General features: G+C 36.2%; 1 protein-coding gene across 4 annotated transcripts in view; it reads right to left on the bottom strand.

Moving 5' to 3' along the window:
• KIF16B (kinesin family member 16B) overlaps positions 1 to 17,371 on the bottom strand; it is a 137,662-nt gene that overhangs the window by 78,289 nt on the left and 42,002 nt on the right. The window lies entirely within an intron of this gene.

Below are 17,371 nucleotides of genomic sequence, written 5' to 3'. Positions count from 1 at the left end.
CAAGTATTCCTGTGTATTACAAGGAGCACACTTTTCTCCGGGTGCCAATAAAAATGAAAAAAAAGTTTTCTGACAGCTTCATGACTACTCCTTTTCCAAGCCATCAAATGTCTTCTACAGAGCCAAAAAGACACCACACTGTTTGTAAGAACAAACAACACATAGATTGCTATATGTATTTTCCCAAGTACAGCAACTTGCAAGTCTAAAGAAGAAAGCAGACGTATAATCTCATTTTCCTCATGAAATGCAGAATGTATTCTGAATGTAGAAAAAAAGCATTATCAATATTGATACTGTCTAAAAATTCCAAGATGACATGATGACACATCATGTAAGACTCTGCAAAACAAAACTGGGAAATGTTGCTCTGGTCATGGATGAACTAAAAAGTTCTCCAGCATTCAGAAATAAAAAAATAAACTGTGATTCATGTGCAGACATTCACAATGATTCAGACATTCACAATGCACCCAGATACTCGTTCATATTATGAAAGAGTCACAGGATAAACCTAAAAAATACAGCTAAATTAATTGTTCCAAGAGAAAAAGTAATTTCAGTCTAAAATACCTATCACATATTAGATATTTACGGAGTAGCATCTACTGTTATACATAATTTATAATGTTCCCATATGACAAGGATGAAGACAAGACCCTGAGGACTGGTGACCAGTTACTGTTAGCATCTTTGGCCCAGTGGAATTGATAAAATATTAAAAGCTGAATATTTCTTCCACAGCACAACAAAGCATTTGCCAACATCCCTGACAGAGGAAAAAAATAAATATCCCAGGAGACAAAAAAATTATCACTGTGTGAGGAAAACAGCTCACAAATAATTAAGAATAAAGAAACACTATGATTCTTTATTTCCCAGTCTTTCAATATTCAACACATTCTTACTATAATAAGAAATTAATCATGCATAACTGCGATTTAAAACAGATGGATTGCTTTTTTATTCAGATCTAAAATTAAAGAACAGAAATTAATTTCTAGAGTTATATTTTGTAAACAACTACCATTAATACACAGAATGCATCCTGTTAATGGAAATTTTATAAGAAATGCAGCAGACAGTAGCTGTGATTAACTATAATATTTTTAGGTTAATACAGGCTGAAAAGAAGCTTTTATCTTCAGATACAGTTTACTAAAACAACCTGAATCTTAATCAGATACCTGGAGTAACTCCTGAATTTAAATGCTTGGCTTAAAATTTAATTCCAAATTCAAAAGCTTCTGCAGATATCCTCCAAATGCCAAACTGTGCACCTTTGCCCCAAAATGAAATCACAGAAACATCACCAACAATAAATCTTTATTACTCGTTCTTTAACAGTGAGAGAAGGAAAAGAAAAAGACTGAAAAGAAGTAATCAAACTGCCCCTCTTTCATCCTCAACAGCATAGGAAGAATGTTTCTGAAGAGGGACAGACATCTTTTGAAATAAATTGAAAGTCTCTAAGCTATTACAAGGTAGAGAAATTATTAGGTTTAATCCACTATTTGATTCACTTTCATTTGTGCTACATAATTTTAAGTGGAGAATCCATAACTCAAATGACAAGGGCATGAAAGGTCACTGTCCCTATTAAAAATTACTAATTCAGTAAATTTATGAAAACCTCAAGATGCAGTTGAAGAAAGCTGAATGTACCCACACGCTTCTTAGCTTGAATTATCCTTGAACACAAAAGTCTACACGTACTCCCTCAGTATTTAAGATGCATTCACAAGTTGTGCAAAATAAAGCAATTCAAGTCCTATCCACAAAGGAGCACTCTGGCTGGTACAAGTGGCTACTCTTTAAGAGCAGAAAGTTTTTCTTCTTTGGGAGCTGCTAGATCAAATGGACTCACCTGAAGAGTAGAAACTCAGTAATTCTGAGACAGTATACAAAAATCATGTCTTTAAGTCAAAGCTAAAATAAAGGGATCATATTGTATATTTAAATTCTCATCACCTTGACTTCAGCTCTGACTCAGCTGTCAGAAATATCCTGATACAGTAAATTCATTTACATTTATAGAGAGAGATATAAAATCTTTTGTGAAATCTCATTTCTTCTGTACTGATGTATTAAAGTTTACTGTATTAACTGATACAATGGCATCTCTAAATTGAGATATGATCTGGTAGTTTAAGAACAAATCTATGACTAAAGTACTCACTTGAGCTGAAAAGTTCATCATCATCACATACAACTATTCATTATAAAGACCACTGCTCTGACATACAGGATATCTTGAAGAGGATCTCTTCAAATGCGCACACAAAACTAGAAACACACAGTTCTACTTTATTTGGCCAACAAGATATTGAATTAAATTAAAAAAGAAAGTAGGTCCAAAAGGCATTTCTAACATTCCTTTGTCAATCTAATAGTAGAGGAAAACATTATGCTGCTATTGTCCCAGCATATATTAAAGAGTGCATGTATTTAGTGCACTGCAGTGAACAGAACCTCGCAGGGGAATTCAATTTTTGTCATGCTTTCCAATACAAAAATGCAATTCCCTTATTTAAATACTGAACAGACAGCTGCTGGCACACAGTCCTGAGAATACACTGTACAGACACTTTCAGTAAAACATGACAATTTACTTAGCCAGCATGATGTTCAGATTTCTACATTTAAATTATAAAAAAACCCACATTATACCAAATTTTAAAAAATATGTGCAAAAATTTGCAATGGCAAAGGTCTTGGGATTAATATTTAACCAGATGATATATGAGAAAATTCTTATGCTAACAGGTACTCTGGATGCATTTAATTTTATTGATAATGCTATTATATCCCAAATTCACAAAAATGTCTGACTATACTCAATGCCCTGGTACTAACATTAAGTCCTCTATAAAATGTATAGACCTAATCTGCACACAAGCAAAGTTCTTAATTCTTAATTGGTTTTACTCCAACTATGTATTCAATATACTTAACATTTCCTTTAAATCACTGGAAACAAATGTTCCACACCTAGAGGAAAAAAATATTCCACAGTGTTCAGAATTCAAACGCTCCTGAAAAAGTTGATTTCCAAACCCAGCAGATATGTGGCATTAAAGAGACTACATAAACAGAGAGAGGAAATAGGGTGAAGCAGCCTCAGCTGGTCATGCCATAATCAGCATGGGTGAAAATCCAAAACTTCTCTTGCTGAAGTCAGAAAATTTTATATTCACCATCACAAGACTACAGAAGATTAGTGACTTAAAATCACAATTCCATTACAGAGGTTCTGGACAAACACAGGAAGCTGAGGGCTGTACTTCTGGATTACAACAAGGAATATATGGCAATACAGGCAAACCCAATTCATACATGTGTGCACTAAGAGAGCTACACTGTTTGAGTTTCCAGAGTTAACCCTTCCACAAAAAGAAAAAATGAGATAAAAGTGTGGGCAGAACTGTGACGAATGTGCAAAGAAACCATGGGGGAAATTCTCAAACAAGCAGTGCTCACTTGATGCTTCTTATATGGAGAAGTAGAAAAGAAAATTGATTATCAGGAGTTCAAAGCCAAAAAACAACCCCTTGTTCTAAATACAAGGACACCACGGGCACCAATAATTTACATGGCTACAAGAAATTACCTGTAAAGAAGGTAAGAAAAGGAAAAGAGTGGACTTGTGGACAAAGGCTCAAAGTATCCATTGCCTGGGGTTCCCTACCTTCAAGAACCACAGACAGAAAACATGGAGAGTTTTCAGGAGAAGGATTGCTATCTGCTTGCCTTATTTTATACTCCAAAATTGAGTACAGCTGAATAAACCATAACTCACCTACATGGAGCTTATTCCCACCATTTGGGTGGTATAGTCCTAGTGCAGGCTTTGAGTGGATTAAAAATAACAGGATATAAGAGGAATATACTGCAGACAGACCTCTGTTTCTGTTTAATAAATAAATTATAAATTACCTGAATAATTCTAGACATAATTCTTCTCAAAATGCTACATAAACAGATTGACTACTCTTCTAAATTTTCAACTGCATTGCATGATTATTATTATATTTATAAAGATGACGGCCAACTACTAAAGTTGCACTCACAGTACTAAGAGGCAAGCACAGCAAAAAAACTACTAAAGCTGCCAGTAAGCCCCACAAAACACAAGAAAGCTGATTTGATTGGTTCTGTAATTAAAGGAAAACTTGCAGAATTTTACCTCTGTTTGAAATACCAGCAACATTTCTCCTGCCTGAGGAGAAACAGCTGAAAAGTGACCTTCTGTGTCACAAGTGCTGTGCCCAAACACCATAACAAGTAATTTTATAGATTACACTCAGGCTCTCATCCATTATGTAATATAAAATTATTTCAAATATTTGGTCTGAACTTGGTAGCAGCCAGTTTACACTCATGCACTTTGCACCACTATGGACACTCAGCTGAAATAATAATTTTCCTTCTCCAGCCTTTATTCATTGATACTGGCAGCAGTGCTATCAGTTCTCCTTACTGTGGTTATACCATGCCAAACTCCAAGCAATTTCCCCCAGGAGATGACCAGGCTCACCATATTCCAGCACATCCTTTCTCAAGGTCTTCTTCCTTGCCAACTTCCATGCTGTGTTCCCAGTGTGTATACAACTTTACCAGTACCATGTACACTCCTCTTTTCCACTCACTGCACACAATATCTATCTGATCCTCCCAGATTCGTGTGTCTTTCATGTGGATGGACCATCTTGTGACAGTAAAGTGTCATGCCATCCTCCTCCTTCCTCCTCCACAGTGTATTAAGTTCTCCACATTGTATACTATTTACCATCAACCACTCTTCTGTTATCCTTAGACTTACCCAATCCTCTCTCAGATGCTCTGCTAGAAAAATTAGCTTTAAGACCAGTGAACTTCACCAGTTAACACATTTAAAGAAACCATTGAACGTGATTAAGCCCAAAAATGTGCTCCATGACCACCTCCGCAAAAGCCCCTACAACTACAAACTTCCCTCTCCTCCCAGTACCACTGCTTCCATCACATCCTCTGTATAAGCATTTTTATGATATTTAAATCCTTTTATTTTATTATATTTAAATCCTTACTTCCACACTACATAAATAAGGAAATAGTTTCCTATACATCCCAGGGTCAAATGCTCCATCAGCATCCACCAAGATGAGAACCAGTCCCACAGTGTTTGTAGCAGGGATCACTGTTAAACAGACCTAGATCCAGCACATGCTGAACAGACAAACCAGGATCAGCCAGCTCAAGAAAAAGTCACAGACTACAGACAACATGACAAATATTCATGAAATAGGAAATTACTATTTAAAACCCAAGAGATTTACAGGGAGTTATGACTGTAATTTTGAAAGACATGGCAGAATAAAAGACACCATTTCAAAAAAGTCTTCTCAAGAAAAGCAAATTAAATTTTCTTCACTAGTCCAGCAAATATAAGCTCTTCAGAAGGCAGTATCACTCAAATTTTTGAGTCCTTCTCCAACTCACATAAGCATAACAAACATATGTTAGAGCAACAGTTCTGAATTTAATATTTGCATTTAGCTTTAAATGCTTAATTCCACAGTGTATATTTTAGCAAACTATCTTTTATTTGTTTAATTTTGGGAACAAAGTTTTAATTACTTTTCTGGAAACAGATGAAGGTATAATACCATACCTTCTTTCCCAGACATTATGTGCTAGGTTTTAGTAGGTCAGTAAAAGAAGATGCAAGTTGTCACTTATGAGACACTTTTAATGCAAATTCAAGGCCTATTAAAAGGTCAGAAATCATAAAAAATATATTCCAGTTGATCTCAAGGCAAACATTTGAGGATGTTAAAAAAAGACAGGATAAAGTGCCCTTTAAAAACTATCAGTTTGGTTTTGTGTACCCAAAGCACAAAATAATTGGTGTGTTATGCTGGCACAAATAGCATTAGCAATTGGCTGTCCATCATAAAGCGACTAGGATTTTTGATATTATACTTTTGTAAAGCAGGTAAACTCAGTTGGGGAAACAGAACTCTTCTTATGAAAACATCTTCCCTTTTCTCTAATTCCAGTGAAATAGAAGTCATCTTAAAATATACTCCAATTCTATCATTAATACTATACAAGATAAGCATATAAAATACAGATATAAAAACTGCATAATTATACATAGTATACTGTAAATTGGCTTGAATTCTCTAAATTGAATAATTTCTAGTAAAATGATTGAAAGACAGAAGATACACCGGAAATGCCCACATCCTTATATTACATGTAACGGAACTACAGTTCATTTCACAATTTCAATAATGAAATTAAAATGAACAAATCATTCTAACTTTGAACAGCCCAGTACAGTAATTAAACTGCTTTAAAGGACAACTTAAGAGGACACCAAATGCTTCAACTGTAATTGCAATACAATGACTTCAATTTCAATTATACACAGTAATGAATCACACATACAGATGCCAAAGAAGATCACAGCAGCCTTTAAAAAGGTAGGTTGAAAAAGAGGATAAACACAAAATAAGGGGAAAGGACAAGATGATAAGAGTATAAATCCAGAAATATAGTCAGGAAATAGGTACCATATGAATCAAAGGGAAGTGTCCCTTAAAAATAAATTAAATAAAAGCAACCTTTACTGAGATATCTTCAATCTGGCACCAGTTCCTAATATAAATGTCAAAAGAATTATCATATCTAATAAAAACCAAGAATACTGAAATCATATTTCATAGCCAAGACAGACATCCCAAATATTGACTGAAGGGTAAAGTTCCCATCACTTTTTTTGGTATGTTCAGCAGAAATGAAAAAGAAAAATTCAGAAGGGAGGAATCTCTTGCACTGTACTATGTAATCTGAACTACAATACACTATGGCATTATTGGCAGATTGCAGTTTTGCCACATTTGAGTATTTTTAAAATTTAGTCAATGAAAGGGAATTAGCACAGCTTTGCCAACTACTAACAGAAAGTAAGGCTTCCTTGAAAGATGCAAACCTGCTGTACTTTTAGGGAAAAAATGCAAAGCAATATACCCAATGTTCAAGAAGCAACCACGGACAATTGCATTTTGGTAACTGATCTGAACCTTAACTTGGATATCTGTCACCTTTTTTGCATTCTGACAAAAACCTTCAGGGAAATTCTTTTTGTTAGCTAATATAAAATAATAAAAGAGGAATTAGTGTTCTCCAGAGGAGGTATGGCATTTGTTGTATTTATATACTGTAAGAAATGAATCAAGTTTTATTTCTTCAGTGGAAAAGCTTTATGCTATTTTTAAAACTTTACTGAGATTTGAAAACACGAGTGTGCAAATGCTGTTTATTATGGCAGCCTTGTCTCTCACCTGAATTCTCAGTGACTCCTGATAGGTACTACAGCACCTCAAAACTATAGATCTACTGGAGGTGATTCATTCCACTACCTAAATTACCCCGAAATAAAGGATTCATGCACTGATATGGTGCAAAATAGAGCACTTTTTAATGACTTATAATGACTGGCAAATGAATATCACCAGCCATAACAAATGGAGAGCAAATCCCCTCTTTCGTTCCTAAGCCTTTGAAGCATACATGACACCAAGTTTCATTACTTCAGAAGTTAAAGATGACCTCACAATGGGTCTAAATCTAACAATTTGAACAAAAAGCAGATTAGATGTTTGAAATACTCATTTAAATGCTTCAATATCATAAACTATCAGAAGCACACGAAAAATCTCTTTCAAAAATGCTGCCAAAAAGGACTAGGGGACACAGAAGTAACCTTGAATTTAACATGTACAACACATCCTTTCCTGATGAAAACAAGGTGACAGGTGTATAAAGACCAACAAGATCACTGGTAAACAAAAGCTACTTGTTGAAACCAGGACAAACTTTGATATTGCTTTACCAAAAGCACTCTATGGCATTAAACTTTTAAATATGTTATTTTATTAATAGTGAAAACCTTCAGATTTACTGTGTAAAGCAGCTTATACTTAGACAAAACTACAGAGATTTAAACATAAAAACCAAATATAACCAAATTCTCTCCCAGGCATATTTCAATTAAGAGTATTAATGACTGTTTAAATTCAGCTAATCAATTTAGGTCTTAAGAGACTAGCAACTTTAAAGGAAAATGGCCAAAAGAAAATTCCTCAGGAGGAAACCCTCTAAAATTTCCCTGGGTTAGGGATACTGTAAGATACAATTTCCATGGGTTAATAGAATCTTAACCTTAAAATCCTCCTTAGCTTTTCTCTTATGTTCCCTATATATGATTGTAACTCTGGAATTCATCAAGGTCAATCTGACCATGATCTCCTTCCTTCCTTACTCAAGTCCACGTTGGATTTTGCTGCCATCTCTCCACTGACTGAAACCAGAGAAAGAAATAATAAGAGACAGCAAGGTGATCACATAATTAAAGACTGTTAACAGAGGCAGACTATTGCAATCCAGCTGGGCACTTCAAATATATACATTTCAGCTGCTCTAAAGAGTGGCTTCATACTTACCACATTATCTCATATATATTGCACTTCTCAATGCAAAAAGGTTTCTTTGCAGTGTTGGGATACGCAACCAAAAACACAAATGGATCTGAGCTTTTTTATAAGGGCCAATTAACAAGTCAAATGAACACCAGAAACCTGAAATTATTTGCTTCTCTTTTTTTACACAGATAACTCTTGGTTATGTGACAGTCTGACTGAGTGTAAGATCTACTGTTTTCCCCAAAATTCAGAGTATCCCTGCAGCACATAACTAGTAAATTAACAAATTCTGAAGATCAATTGGCAAATCAGTATTTCAAAGTCTGGTTTGCTCAGTTCTCATCAGAAAGCTGTCACCACAGAAGCTGCAGAAGCACAAATAACAGGAGGATCCCACTGGGGGAAAAAGAAACCAAACACAAAAACCACACACACAAAACACAGACAAGCAAAGAAATAAACAAAAGGCAAACAACCCAGACAACTATGGACATGCCATTTCTTCGTGCAAAATATAACGCACAATCCAGTATCCTGACTGAATTTTAGTTTTTGGATAGCTTATCTTGGTCCCTAGAGCAATCAAACTTTGTATGATGCCTAGAAGATGGGATTTTGAATTGCTTCCCTTGACCAGAAATTCTTCTTGAAAACAAACATTTCCACATTCAAATGGAAAAAAGACAAATCATTACTTTTTGGAAGATTAAAATGTGTTCTTTTCATGAGTCATGTTCAGCAGCTTTTTTGGCCTACTATTGTAGAATCATAGAAGCATTTGGGTTAAAAGGGACCCTCACAGGACACCTTCAACTAGATCAGGTTACTCAGAGCTCCACCCATCACCTTGTCAAACCCTTGTGCTGGCCATGACATTAGCCAGTCTATAGCCTGAGCAGAGGAATGCAAATGATGGAAGATGCTAAGAAACTTCCAAGAGCAGATAACAAACCAGTTTCACTCCTTATAGCATCAAAATGCTTCTTCAGATAATCAAAGGTCTGAGCACCTTTGGATTGCAACAAAGAAGTTAAAACGCTTTTCTTGATGTTTTGAAATAGAATCCATCTCAGATATGTTTCCTTATGCTCTGTGAACACAACAACAAAATAAAAACAACAAGGGGCAATGAAAAACAGTTGAAAACAAAAATAAACTTGCAACTTTTGACAATCAAGGGTTTAGAGCAGCATCTGTTCAGGAAGATACTTTTTAACAGACATATACCATAGAGAAAGTCTGATAATTGAATTAAACACATTCAGAACAAATCCTTCAGCAACAGTTTGTCCAGATATTGAAAACAGGATTTTGAAAGAAATTAAATGTGAATATTTAACAAAAAGTTCTACAGAAGTTGACATTTTGAAGATTATTTAGTCCTTGTCTCATCTGTTGTGGATTAATTAGTCCTAATTATGTTTTCTGTATTTACATAATGGCAAAAACTCCAGACATAGAAATGTTGATATTCATGGATGAACTATTACTAGGCCAGAAGCTGCCTGAAACCACAAGTCTTTTGCTGAAAAAGTTCCTGCAAAACAATGAGACTTCTTTCACAGAGAAGGAAGTTGTGCTTGGGGAAAAAGAAATTAAGTACCCCATAGAATTCTGTCTAAACCTTGTGTTTTTAAAGTATTCATACAGCCAAATTTACTTCAAAACATATGGGAATTAAGACACCTAAAATACCTTCAAGCACTGATACTTCAGTACCTAAAATAGGGATAACCTGAAACACTAGCACATTACCCTCCAACAAATAAAACTGAATCTGCACTCTCTTTAACAAGACTCTTATTGGATGAGTCAATCACTGCTGACAAGATATTTCTGTCCTTCTAGGAAGATTGCAGTGGAAAGAGAAGGATATTAAGTTACATTAGATTGTCAGTGTTCAATATGTCTCAGTAACATTTTCATACTCAGAGGGAAAAATATGTAAGTGTAGCAGAAGAAAAAATTCTGCATAATAAAGCAATCTTTCTATGGACTAACTGGAAAAACCTACAAGAGTCAAAAAAATATCTGGAAGCAATGGAGATATGTTTAGAGTGTTGCAAAATGTGGAATATGTAAAATTTTCTTAAGAAAGTATGTTCTTTGATGTTTAATCTTTGTTACACTTTTAAGCCTAATCAACAAGAAGGGAGATTTAACCCCTAAATCAGAGAGCAGCAAACAAGCTCTAAGTGATGTCCAAGTGTTAGAAAAACAAAGTTCTCATTGGTAAAATTGCCTAGTTAAGGTTTAGGGCTGGACATGTTTCAGTGATCTCAGACCTAAGGGAAAGCTAACAAACCTTGGGAAGAAGCATGTTCCATTTATAGTGGGCCCAGAGAATGCAGAATTTATGGGTCACAAGGACATATGGCAGAAATTCCAAGATAAGAAAGAAACTAATAAACCCAGCTCACCAACTGTGCTGAAATCAGCTTTGACTGGGTAAAAGATTATTTTGGCAGAAGATCACAACCACCAACCCTAGAACTCCACAGACCCTAAAGAAGAGAAAGCCTGATCAGGCACACTAATTCACATGGGAAGTGAGAGAATCATTAACCAACAGAAGAGGGAATACCAATTAATAAGAGACCTAGGTGACTTGTACCCAATGTACACTAATTCCTTTGTTTGTTAGAATGTATAGATAGTAAAAAGCTCTAACAGCTGGTGTGCTTGACTTGTGGAATACCACCAGGTACCCAGGACTGTTCAACTCAGAAATAAATGTTTAGTGTCTCTCCCTCTAGTGTTTAATTATTGGTTTGTTGCACATCAGGTAACACATCTGATTTTTGTGGTCAAGCGCTTCTCATGCTTGCATTGAGGGCTTAAACTACCAAAGGCCAAAGAGATGGAACAGACCCACTGCTTACTTTTGAAAGCTGCACTGCCATCCAGAACACACTTCATCAGTAGTTTTCCAGACAACTAGCATATACATAGTAATCTCCCAATAAAAGAAAATACTGGAAATGGACGTCAAGAAACACTAGAAATGGCAGCATTAGGGAAGTTATTGATAAGACAGTTGAAACTGGAAGAAGATTTCTCTATGCATAATATTGCTCAAAGAATCTAAAGGGGAAACAGGAAATTTCACTTCAAAGTATGAAAGAACATTTACTGTGTGGACAAGAGGAATGAGAGATAGAAGAGTAAAAAAAATATTTCAGAAGATTGAAATCTGGTTTGGGCTTACTAGTAACATTTCCTTAAAAGGTGAAGGAATAAGCACAGCTGAGTATTTAGCTTGCTGTGTTTTGGATGAAAACTGGTTACATAAACACTTTTTCTATAGGCTGGCTCCCTTAAAAATACTTATCATAAACAGATCAGATAAGACAAAATACTAACAGCTGAAAAAAAATTGATTGTGTCTAATTGTGACTGAGAAGAAAATTCCCAGGTTAAAAAAAAGTGTTCTGTCACTGAAGGACACGACGTATTGAGGGCTCCCCAGACTATCAGACACACAGCAGCCACTTTGTGAGGCCAAAAAGCCTTTATTGCAGGGTTTTCTCAACCCTTATATCCTTCTCTGACCAGGTCACCCTGATTGGTAGAAGGAACAACAGCTCTCTCATCCCATTGATGGGGTAAGAGAGAAAAACATGCTCAGAACATCTGTGCCTTGTTTTGGGAAAGTAATTCCTTATTCACACAAATAATCCTTGAGAGAGAATGGTTCCCAATACTTTCCCTTGGGAATAGTTAGCGTCTGAGAGCTTGAATATTGTCTCAGGTTCAGAAAATCATGTCCACAGTGTTCCAAGCAAACAACTCTGAAACGTCTGAGATTCTCACTGAAGTGACAGCCTTCACATTAAAGTAAGAAAAGCTTTTTTGCTCTGTATTGCATCAATGAAGCTGCTCCTCTTCTGAGTGGGTGTCTGTTTAAAAAGCTTTTGGTTTTTGTAAAGCTGCATGTACAATATCAAATTTCTATCCCGTGTTTTATTTCATTATGACATGGGTATGGCTTCTGGAATAGCAAAATAAATTTTGAATCAAAAGTAGTACATGCTATTTGGGAGGCAATGCGAACAGAAGAGGAGATAGGGAACACACCATCAGCAGATGGGTATGCTTCATCTTTCATGCACATGCCAAAGTTACGTTTGGAACTATCCTGGGACCTTAAATAACGTTTTTGAAATTTAAAAATAATGTTCTTCTTTTATAAGCAATGAATCAATAATTTATATAGCCATCAATGATGAAAGGGGATATTGATTTCCTTGTGCATATGGATAAGGCACAAATTATGTCTTCTCCTAGACAATGGAACAAAGAATTAACACTATACCATTGGCTGTATTGGTTTCAGTGCATTTAAAACAAGAAATTTAGTAGAAGTAAGACACTTCATTCTTTTGAGATGAAGAAACTTCTACTATCCAAAAACCACAAAGAAAACCACCACTGCAGAAACTTCCTAAGCAGTTTTTCCCCCATTTTCCAGAGCATTAGATCGTAGCACCCTTATCAAGCAAGAAAAGCCAATTAAAGAGTCAGCAAAAGGCAAGATCAGAAAACTGCAGTTTTGTTGTGAGCAGCTTACTGTGAAAATGCAGGTGCTCCTGCATCAGCCCAGAGAGGCATCAATAGCTGTCTGCAATGAAGGCCAGTCAAAAAGGCAGATGCAGAATGTAAAACCACTTAAATGAGCAACTGCTAAGACAGTGAAGCTAAAATGATGGAAAATTAATGATGCAATCCCTGTAAAGAATAAGGAAATTACAGGAGCAGTTCTCAGTCTCATGAGGTCAGCTCACCTTTTCCATTTTTCATTATTTCTCTTTCCCTCTTGGAATAGATTGTCATGAGCTCACTGCCAACACACAGCTGGCTACTAATACACAGAAACCCCACTATTGTGGTGGTGCCCCAAAGCACCTCTACATTTAATGTGCTTCAAGGATTTCCATCAGAAGCCTTGGCACATTCAAAGTTATTTTTCAGGAAATTTGGCCTTCATTCCTAGAATTCCAACGAGCAACTTAAGCTGAAATGCCTGCTCCTTGGCACCTCAGACTTCATACAGACAGAACTACTGAAATCTGAGAAAAGTCCCCTGAATAGAGCTGCAGGATTTGGCTAATTGTAAGCAGAGGTTCCTATTTTGGCTTCCTGGACACTAGCCGGTAAAATCCTGTTTTCCAGTGGCTTTTAAAACTTATACCATCAAAGCTGCTATTTTCCATGCTGGAGCATCTGCTGCAGGCTGGTTCCTGTCCCCACTAGCCTGGCCTAAAGAAAAACTACTGTTGTTTCAAGAAGTAAGGCACCCACAGCAAATTTGGTTTGTCCCAAGTGGAGGAGGCTTCAGAGTCTCCTATGTGCAAACACACAGAGCACACACTAGCCTCAAAGGGCAATTAAACCTACATATAGCAACACTGACATTCAGGGCACAGAACAAGACTTTTCTTGCCATTACTGACGCTACCAAGCAGGAGATATTGTACCTCCCAGCTCAGAGACAGCAACTCCACCCTCAGTATTCTTCATGCTGATGCTAAAAAGGGGAAAAGGCCTGGCTGGAAGACAGGCTATTTTCATTCATCTCCTCTTCCATATGCATTACAAAACAGCCTTTAATTACATTATAACATATTTTCTACAGGACCTGTAAATAATTCATTTCATAGACTTTATTCTGGGAATGAATTGAGAAGGCAGTAGACTATTAGCTACAGGACTCCTACCTCATTTGTTGCTAAAGCTGGATGATAAATGAGACAGGGAATTATAGAGAGAAAAAAAACCTAGGCTCATAGCAAATACATTTATTAATTTTAAAAGCTATTTTGGGGTTTGTATGTTTCTAGGGCAATGGGAGAATTAAGTGTTTCACTTATCTAGAGTTCTGTTACTGTTTACCTAGATATTCATCTCTACTTCTGTAGAGATTAATCTAAAGTAATCAATTTCTTTGAATCTGTGAATTTCTTCCTCTGGATCAACATGTGAGCCATCCTACTGAATGAAATTGGAGGAAGAAGGACTATGCATACTAGCAAGCAACAAGCACCAAGGAGAAAAAACAGACTTCAGGACTATCAACACAACAGTGAAGACTTCGCAAAGGAATACGCATAGTTAGATGAACATTCTTGACTGGTTGCAACAGCCACAGTCTGTGCTGCCACTGGTGTTTAAGACTGTATGAATCAAGGCTAATGCCCAGCTGCCATTTAAGATGCAAAGTCAGGTACACAACACTACCATGCACACAAAGATATCAAAATCACACAGCAACAAACTCCTAAATATACTGCTAAAAACACCAGCGGAATAAAATGGTTCCAGCATTTCATATCACATTGTCATTAGAAACAGCTCATTTGTGAGGCAGATATAAATTTGGGGGTCATCTAAACTGTTGATGTTGAAATGCTTCTTCCTCATCCCATAGCCAAATCCAAAGAGAAATACACATTTTGTCTCTCTCTCTCTTACTACTTCTCTGCTGATCCTTTGGGAGAAACAGTTTTTAGGATATATTTTTTCTTTCAGGAGCTTCCACTGATTTCAATTTAGACCACCTTCCTGGCACAAGATAATTAATAGGAAAGCAGAACAAATGCCCGGGAGGAACTGTTGAACAAGTGGCATCAGAGCTGTAGAAAGGATTTCAGGAGCAACCCATTCTGCCTGACTCCTTTCATTTGAAAACCGCCTACAAGCTCTAGCAATGCATTAAAGCTAAGCATGGCCTGAATAATCTACAAATGCAGGACCCCACTTGCAAGGAGGAGGGCAGTGAAATATTTGGCAGTATGGTTACTCCTAGACACTGGAGGGCCTCTTTTGAAATGCACAGCCTTATCAACTGAACTATTCAACCCTGGCTTAATCAGTGGTAGGTGAGCTCAGAAACGGTAGTCCCCAGTTGTGCTTCTCTTATGGCCCAGCTGGTTCCAAGAGGAAAAACAGTTTAAAATTGAAATAAAAAACAATCAGAAGCATTAGGCATCTCTTGATCACAACTTTCTAGCAGAAACTGGAAGTTAAAAGTGGTCAGCCCACCACAAAGGCATCACAAGCAGCTATAGCATCTGCAAGAGAAAAAGGAGATTTCTTAATCAGATGAACACAGGTGGCAGAAAGACTTGAAAGCAGACAATTATTCCTTTTGAAATCTACTTTTGACTGCTGCACTCAGCATTCCTCAGGTGGCTAGGACCCTTTCAATACTGCTTCTATTAGGAAAAGAGCTACAGTAGATGAGTAGTACCAGTTCCCAATTCAGTACTTTTTTCATGCTCTGACAACAGCAAGCCAAGGCTGAGACAGACAAAGCACTGAAAAAAATAATTGGTGAGTGAAGAGCAATGAGAGCTGCCCCTCTGAAGAAAAAGCAATTTGTATCTCAGAAAAACCATATAACCCCTTAAAAAGTTCCCGTCTGTTTGCTTTTATAGAAAATTCTCTCCATTCTCTTTTCTTTCTTCTTGGGTTGCATTAACCTAGGTATACTTACCAGACTGAACAAAAGAGGATTATTAGGTAAAGTAATAATCATCACTTAATAGCGGCATCTATTCAGTCACATAGTATGAAAAAAACAATGTCTCTTTAATGTAAAACCAATCATATTTGGATAATCTCTGTCCAAACTCAAATTCCAAAGGAGAATTCTTCTGACCAGAATAGATGATGTTATAAACTACAACCACTGCTAGCAACTGCTACACTAGGGAAATAAATACATAATGCACAAGGCCAGGTATAAGAAAACAAATTCTAATAAAACTGAGAGCTAAACTTGATATTACTCATCACTGCTCAGAAGGCAGGAGCTGTGGTTAAATAACGTAGAAGGACCAAGAACAGTAAATATTCCCTTGTTATCAGGCAACTTTCTTAAAAAAGATGGAAAAACCTGAACAAATTTATTAAATTTTCATGCACTGAAACTCAATTATAAATCTACAAAAGTGATTAATCAAGGGAAAAATGTTGAAAGAAGCAGTTATAAATAGGAACTGCGTATCATTGCCACTGGTGTTTCAACTACAAAATTCAGTGAAAGTAATTAGCAGAAGTGGCCTGGTGAAAGACCTCTATGTCCAAAATCCTGTTTGCCTTCTCCACTGTATTACCTGATAAAATAAAATATACTGCCTCTCTCTGAAACTGATCTCTTACATCTCTAAAATATCAAGGATACAAATTTAAGAAAATAAATATATTTTAAAGGCTTTAGCCAAATTTGTCAAACATTCTAGATAAACTGTCAGTGGAAAAAGAGGGTTGAAAAATGCACTGAAAAACAACTGCAATAAATCTTAATGTACATAATCACTTTGCAGTGCATCACAACTGTGAATTGTTGTTCAGAAGTGGTTTTGTCAGAACAGTTACTCAGGTTCTTCAGGACTTGCTCCTAGGGCAATGTTTTGGCATTCTCATAAACTTACTTTAGTGAATGTGAACAGCAATGAAATTCAAGATATTGCAAATAATTTTCCTTTAAAATATTTGAATTAAATCCAAATTAAGCACGCAGAAGAACCTGATTATTGTATCTGCAGCGACATCTAGTGCAAGAAATCAAAACCACAGTTGAACAGGCTTCTAAAGAAAAGATGCTATTTTCATTTATTGAGTGATTACTGACCAAGATAAACAAGAATAGCCAACATCAGTCCTCTTAAAACTTTCATAATATCTTTTCCTCTGCACAGAGCTCAAAAGCCAGGTCAAGGCAATTCTATTAAAAATAATATGTTAATAAGAGAATACTTATTGTGAACGTGCATTTTTCTTTTCCATACAAATTCAGTTTGATAAATTAACATATATTACATAATGGTTGGAAGACAAACTGTTGTTGAGAAAGCCAACATCCGTAGGAACAGAGCTGCTACTCTATTTATTTTATG

Source organism: Poecile atricapillus, chromosome 3 (genome assembly GCF_030490865.1).
Source record: "Poecile atricapillus isolate bPoeAtr1 chromosome 3, bPoeAtr1.hap1, whole genome shotgun sequence".
NCBI classification, from domain to species: Eukaryota; Metazoa; Chordata; class Aves; order Passeriformes; family Paridae; genus Poecile; species Poecile atricapillus.
This window is presented reverse-complemented; position numbering and strand designations above follow the sequence as displayed.